This window comes from Lactuca sativa, chromosome 4 (assembly GCF_002870075.4).
Source record: "Lactuca sativa cultivar Salinas chromosome 4, Lsat_Salinas_v11, whole genome shotgun sequence".
In the NCBI taxonomy this organism is placed as follows: domain Eukaryota; kingdom Viridiplantae; phylum Streptophyta; class Magnoliopsida; order Asterales; family Asteraceae; genus Lactuca; species Lactuca sativa.
The window spans coordinates 144,099,072-144,106,571 of record NC_056626.2 but is presented as its reverse complement, the minus strand read 5'-3'; the positions used below and the strand labels follow the sequence as shown (position 1 = coordinate 144,106,571).

Here is a 7,500-nt window from a genome sequence, read left to right as displayed (position 1 = left end):
TAGAATATAAAGATCTGGATATTTATCCAACTCATCTCATTATTCTTTAATAGAATAACTAAGTAAATTTCGCTTTATTTAGAATTTAGTTCATTTTTAGTTTAGGTTTATTCTGTAGAATGAAATTTCATCAATAAGAATTAATAATTAAATATAAATAAGAAGAAGGAGTCTTTATGTTGCGTTACCGAGGTCCTCGTTTCAAAAAAATATGCCGCCTGGGGGCTTTACCAGGGCTAACTAATAAAAGGCCCAGAGCTGGAAGTGATCTTAGAAACCAATCGCGTTCCGGGAAAAAATCCCAATATCGAATTCGCCTAGAAGAAAAACGATAAAAAGAGGAATAATTTAATAATTTCATTCCATAATGATTCGAAAAGACTTTCATTTTAAAACGAAATTAAATGACCCAGTTCTTATTATTCGTTTCTAAGTTGAGTTGAAAAATTATCCAAGAATGAATTCACTGATTGGCGGTATGGGTAGATGTTACAGATGATTAATCCATTTTTTTATACAGTTGTGACTTTCTCCTTGTTAGTGCTGTCTATAATGATAGATCAATCAAAACCTTTCAATTGGACTTATTCTTTCAATTGGTATTTTTTTTTTATCTCCTATTTTGCAAAAAAGGAAACTCGGGTAAGTGCTTTTTTATAAACATATGTATAAAAAGAACATATTTCATTTAGCTCCTTCATGCTTACCATAACTAGTTATTTCGGTTTTCTACTGACGGCTTTAACTATAACCTCAGCTCTATTTATTGGTCTGAGCAAGATACGACTGATTTGAAATTCATTGCACAATTCATAAAAGGAAATCTTTCCGCGAACTTCTGTGTATTTATAGTTACTTACCGTGTCCATTGCCAATTCTTGGTCATTGAGATTCATGGTAATTCAAATTAATATTTAGGTATAGATATTACCTCTTTTTTCTCCTTTTAAACAAATTGAAATGATTGAAGTTTTCCTATTTGGAATCGTGTTAGGTCTAATTCCTATTACTTTGGCTGGATTATTTGTAACTGCATATTTACAATACAGGCGTGGCGATCAGTTGGATCTTTGATTAGATTAATTAACATCTCTTTTTTTGATTGACCTCCTCCTTTCTTTAATATCCAGGAGGTCAAATTCAGATTGCCGTTCCAGTTAGTGCTTCAACCGAATTCGATCGAAGAAGATACGAATCACGCTCTGTAGGATTTGAACCTACGACATCGGGTTTTGGAGACCCACGTTCTACCGAACTGAACTAAGAGCGCTTTCTTATCATAAAAGATAAGACTGTAAATAAAAGGATTGGCCCCAATACATCTTGTATGCATACACTATAATAGTATCATAACAATGAAAGATTCTATATGATATGTCCAATGTGAATTGATCTCAAAAAATCCCTCGTTACTGCTCAAAGGAGCAGTAATAGGTAGGGATGACAGGATTTGAACCCGTGACATTTTGTACCCAAAACAAACGCGCTACCAAGTTGCGCTACATCCCTTCCATTGGTCTACAGTGTCATTGTAGAGATTTCTTGTCTTGTTTTCCACATCGTTATCTCCTCTATTAAAATCTAGAATTTTTATGTCCATTTCGTCTTTTTGTTCTCATTTAACATATAATAATAGTAAAATACTTCTATCTATATGAAAAATGGAATGGAACCCCTAGGAAAAATAAATGAGTTGGGGGAATATTGGGGAAGAAAGGACGTTTTTTTTCTGTATTTAACAAAAAGTCAATCTTATTTACTGGATGATTGTACATTTCAATATGTTTATGTATTACAATAAAATGAAGGAGGTTTTTCAATGCGAGATCTAAAAACATATCTTTCTGTAGCACCGGTATTAAGTACTCTATGGTTCGGTTCTTTGGCAGGTTTATTGATAGAGATTAATCGTTTTTTCCCGGATGCGTTGACGTTCCCCTTTTTTTCATTCTAGTTATTGACGTGGGAAGGAATAAAGAAGATTAGAGATACAATTAAATACCAGCCCCCCTTCTTTTCTCTTTTTTCCCTTTAAAAAATTTTAGAATAAGGGAGGAAAGAGAAAGAATAAAAGTGCATTCAACAGCTGCGAGACTTGGGTTCAGGTTGGAATTAAATTAATATGAAATTTCTATGTATTCAATTTCTATGGAAGTAGAATACAAACTGTGGTTCTAGGGAAAGAGTATTATATAAGATACTTATATGAAATACTGTACTGTGATTTGAAATCTAGTTTAGAAATCTTTCTATCTTATTTGCTATATTGATTGTAGTGAAATCTTGCATAAGAGGATAGTAAGTTACAAATTCTATTTTGTTTTTTCCTTCCTTTCTTCTTTTTCGTTTCGGATTGAAAGAGGAAGAGTTGAGTAAATGAAAAATCCAAAGGAGGTTCATGGCCAAGGGTAAAGATGTGCGAATACCGGTTCTTTTGGAATGTACCGCTTGTGTTCGAAACGGTGTTAATGTTAATAAGGCATCAACGGGCATTTCCAGATATATTACTCAAAAGAACCGGCACAATACGCCTAATCGATTGGAGTTGCGAAAATTCTGTCCATATTGTTACAAACATACGATTCACGGGGAGGTAAAGAAATAGATCGAACCGAGCACCTGCGCCCTTATCTATCTTACAAGGAAAATGAAAAAATGACATTATATATATAACATATTTAACATAGTTAACGATAATTATAAACAAACCAAATCCTATTTTTTTATTCTAATTAGAGATACGGCTGAAATAGGATTTTAGGGATAAGAAATAAACTAACCAAACCATGGATAAATCCAAGCGAACTTTTCTTAAATCCAAGCGATCTTTTCGTAGGCGTTTGCCCCCGATCCAATCGGGGGATCGAATTGATTATAAAAACATGAGTTTAATTAGTCGATTTATTAGTGAACAGGGAAAAATATTATCTAGACGAGTGAATAGATTGACCTTGAAACAACAACGATTAATTACTATTGCTATAAAACAAGCTCGTATTTTATCTTTGTTACCTTTTCTTAATAATGAAAAACAATTTGAAAGAACCGAGTCGACCACTAGAACTCCTAGTCTTAGAGCCAGAAAAAGATAGGTTTACTCTTTATTCACTTGAATTCGAATTCCCATCCGAACTCAAACGGGGATTGATATTTTGTTGGAAAAATCCAAGAATCCGGATTGAATTCTCGTGTCGTAAGAAAACAAATAATAATCTGGGAAGAATAAATTTTTTTTATTTAACTTGTTGATTCATATTTATTTTGACTACTTTCTCATATTTTATCATATTCTATTCATTTTTATTCGACCTTCCCGGAGTTCATTCTCCGGGCAACTCCGTTTAACCGGTGGATTCCTTCCAACCTACTTCTTTTATGATCTCATTAGAAATCATATAAAGACAATTCCTATTTGATATAGCTATTTGTGCAAGTATTTTACGATTAAGAAGCAACTGTCTCTTGTACAGACCGTTTATTAATCTACTATAACTATAGCATACCCCCCCTTTCACGAATTGCTGCATTTATTCGAGTGATCCACAAACGAAGAAAATTGATTTTTTGCTTATCCCTATCCCGATGAGCCGAAACCAAAGCTCTTATTTTTTGTTGAGTAATAGTTCGAGTAAGTCTTGAATGAGCCCCCCGAAAGCTTGATGCAAATAAACGAATTTTTGTTCTACATCTCCGAGCGATATATCCCCGTCTAATTCAGGTCATTGAATAAATGAAACTTTCACGAATAACTAATAGATTTCCTTTCTTTCAGTTATTCTTTTGCCCCTTTCCTAGTATATTAATAACAAAACGGATTTTTCCAATGTATAAACTAAAAATTCCAACGGCTTTGGCTACTATAACCTTCCCAACCACGATTTTTTCTTTTTTATAGGCGTTTCGCCTCGAAATACGAAATTGTACTAGACTAGGTATTAAAAATAAATAAAAAAAATAGCAATGATAAAGAAATAGTGGATTCCATCGTTTCTATGGTTACTTCTTAAACGGTGAGGTCTTCTCTATACACCGGAGCCTTTACTTCATTTAATCAATGTTATTGCTAACTTGTATAGTTCACATTCTTCGGCTCTACCCATGAATTATCCAGTAATAGGTCTTTCACAACGAGCTCTACCTATACAGTAACGGTATTTAATTATGAAGGTTGGCTGGGTAGCTGACCCTATTAGTCCGTTCTTGCAAGAGGGGTCTATATTAACTAAGATTTCCTCCGCTTAATGGATAACCATTTGCTACCAATGGAGAATTGCTTCTCATCTTGAATTGAGGTGAGTGGATTTACACCAATAGAAACCATAAATTTCATACACAATAAAAGGGATATGCTCCATTTTCTTATTTTTAGATAGGAAATGTAGTTCGTTTTCCGTTCTATCCTATTTGATCATTGATATTCGAACATGGCTCTCTTTCCTTTGTTCTAGTTCATGATCTGAACGAGTCGCACATACACCCTAGTACATGTTCCTCGACGCTGAGGGCATCCCCGAAGCGCGGGGGATTTTGTGACATTTCTAATTGGCTGTCTTGTATTTCTAATAAGTTGTTTAATCGTTGGCATGTTGAATCATATACATAATGGACTGGTTTAGATCGATCCTAACCGCATGATTATGAATTCCTTTTATTGAATAGAATAGTAAATAAAAGTCATAATATATTAATATGAAACTCGGCAGGGGTAATTTAAAATCACAAATTGATGCGAAATCCAGGCTATGCTATTGTCATTCAACCGCTACAAGATCAACAATTCCATAAGCTTGGGCCTCTGTTGCTGACATAAAAACATCTCTTTCCATGTCTTCGGAGACAACCCATAGGGGTTTGCCCGTTCTTTGTACATAAACCCTTGTCAGGGTTTCACGTAGTTTCAGCAGTTCTCCCACTTCCAGGATGAATTCTCCCGTTGCTACTTCAGAAAAAGAACCAGCAGGTTGATGGATCATTACCCTGATGATATAAGAAAATAAAAGGTTTCTTTATTTCGCATGATAAAGGGAAGAGAAAACAAAGATAAAATAATAACAAGAAAAAAAGATAGAATCGAACAACCGTACGGGCATTATGCATTGCATACGGCTCTACAATAAAATTGACCCTTACCTTACATCAAATAAAGAAAAAATAGGATCGATCAGACCCCGATCGGTAAATGATCAACTTACCACCCTTCCTTTCGGAGGAATTCAAAAATACTATGATGGCTCCGTTGCTTTATATATTTATTTTATTATATTTTTTTGTCTGTGATTTGTCTGTGATTAAGCAATCCCAAAGTTGCTTTTTTATTTGATCAAATAAACTAAGGAAAAAAGAATCTTGTTTTTTTTTTTTCGCTCTATAAATATTGTTAAGAGACCTCTGGTGTGAAAAAAAGTTTGTGACGCTGAACTGGACTTCCGATAAGAAAATCGGAAATACCTTTTTCTCATATTACTCTCTCGATACATAATCTAATGTTTTGAAAACAAAATTTCTTATATCGAATTCAAAGTGCCATGCTATTATTACTTAATATTCATATTTCATATGGTGAAGGCATAGTCTTCTTTTTTCTCTCAAATAAAAGCCTCATTGGCGCCAAGCGTGAGGGAATGCTAGACGTTTGGTAATTTCTCCTCCGACCAGGATAAAAGATCCCATTGAAGCGGTTGATCCCATGCATATTGTATGTACATCTGGTTGCACAAATTGCATAGTATCATAAAGAGCCACCCCCGGTATTACCCATCCGCCAGGAGAGTTTATAAACAAATACAAATCTTTGGTATCATCCTCGATACTGAGATATATCATAAGACCAATAAGTTGATTCGAGATCTCGCTATCAACCTCTTGACCTAAAAAAAGTAATCTTTCTCGATAAAGTCGGTTGATTAGGGTCAAATCCCTTCGGGGTCAAATCCCTTCGGAACCATACAGGCGTCTTTTGATGCATACGGTTCAAAAAAAAAGAATCAATGTGTAGATTCCAATACTTTTTATTTTTTCATAGCAAGTTCCTTCTAACTTATAAAAAAGGATTTTCTTTTATTTTTCACTAAACACGAGTTTGTCTTCCTTTCCTTATTAACGTATAATATCAAAAAAGAATTCATTAAATTTATCCAATTAACTTCTCATTGATGGATTCTTTCATCGCGATTCAATCCAAATCACGATGTTATTTTCTTGTTCTTAAATGGGCCTCTTTAATCTTTTTAGGTTTATGCTCTACTCCGGGTAAAGATCCGCCCGATTTTGATTTGCACATATAGTACAAATGCTCCCATTACCACTTCTTTTTCTTATGCCTTCTTTTTTTTTTTAATTCACGCATTCCGTAAAATAGTTGACGGCTTCATGCATATTACTCGATTGATTAACATAAGAGTTTGAAATAACTTCTACTTACAAAAAAGGATTTCTTTCAAATCAAATAAAAATAGGAATCCTTTATTATATAAAATAGATATATTATCACTTGTTTTTTTTTAAACGGAGCCTGGATACTTCAATGTAGTAGTCCAATTAAGCCAACCATAAATTCTTCTAATTGATAATAGTAATTTGAATCCCCCCCAAAAATGGATCTAATTGCACTTCACGCTCCAAATTTTTGATGATTCAATTAATCTTTCGTGGGCGAAACAGAGGATATCTCGATTGGGGAGAAAACGGAGAAATCCCATATGACCCAATATATCTGACAAGTCGCACTATATGTCAAACCAAGATGCATCTTCCTCTCCAGGACTTCGAAAAGGTACTTTTGGAACACCAATAGGCATTAAATGAAAGAAAAAAGAACTCAGTACTAGATTTTACTTTGATGTGGAAACGTAACAAAGCCTTTATTATCTTTATAATTATCTTTATAATATTCTACTTTATCCTAATCATATTTTATTATCATATTTTATTCATAAATTAGAAAATTTTATAAAGAAAGTCAGAAAAAATAAGGGAAAATTATTACGAATAGTGTCCTTTAATGATGAACAAGTATGGGCACATTCGCTCATATAAAATGGCATTAACCTCCCCATTGCGTATTGGTACTTATCGAGTATAGAATAAATCTGCTTCTCTTTGTTCCTACTAATAGGAACTTAATGAGTATGGAAAAAAAAGTTTGATTCAGAGGGAAAAGAAGAGGCAAAAATTGGAACAGAAATATCATTTGATTCGTCGATCCTCAAAAAAAGAAATAAGCAAAGTTCGATCGTTGAATGACAAATGGGAAATTTATGGAAAGTTACAATCCCCACCGCGGAATAGCGTGCCTACACGCCTTCATCGACGTTGTTTTTCAACTGGAAGGCCAAGAGCTAACTATCGAGACTTTGGACTATCCGGACACATACTTCGTGAAATGGTTCATGCATGTTTGTTGCCAGGGGCGACAAGATCGAGTTGGTAAGGATTAAAATATCTCTTTATTTCATTTCTATGATCGATGATCATAGACGGCCTCTTTACCATTCTGTATAA

The 7,500-nt window shown here is 34.0% G+C and overlaps 2 non-coding genes across 2 annotated transcripts; both read right to left on the bottom strand.

Annotated features, from left to right (window-relative positions):
• Positions 1 to 1,196: 1,196 nt before the first annotated feature.
• TRNAW-CCA (transfer RNA tryptophan (anticodon CCA)) lies at positions 1,197 to 1,270 on the bottom strand. Its single transcript has one exon. It is a non-coding gene; the product is annotated as a tRNA-Trp (tRNA).
• A 165-nt stretch (positions 1,271 to 1,435) lies between these two features.
• Positions 1,436 to 1,509, bottom strand: TRNAP-UGG (transfer RNA proline (anticodon UGG)). Its single transcript has one exon. It is a non-coding gene; the product is annotated as a tRNA-Pro (tRNA).
• Positions 1,510 to 7,500: the final 5,991 nt, after the last annotated feature.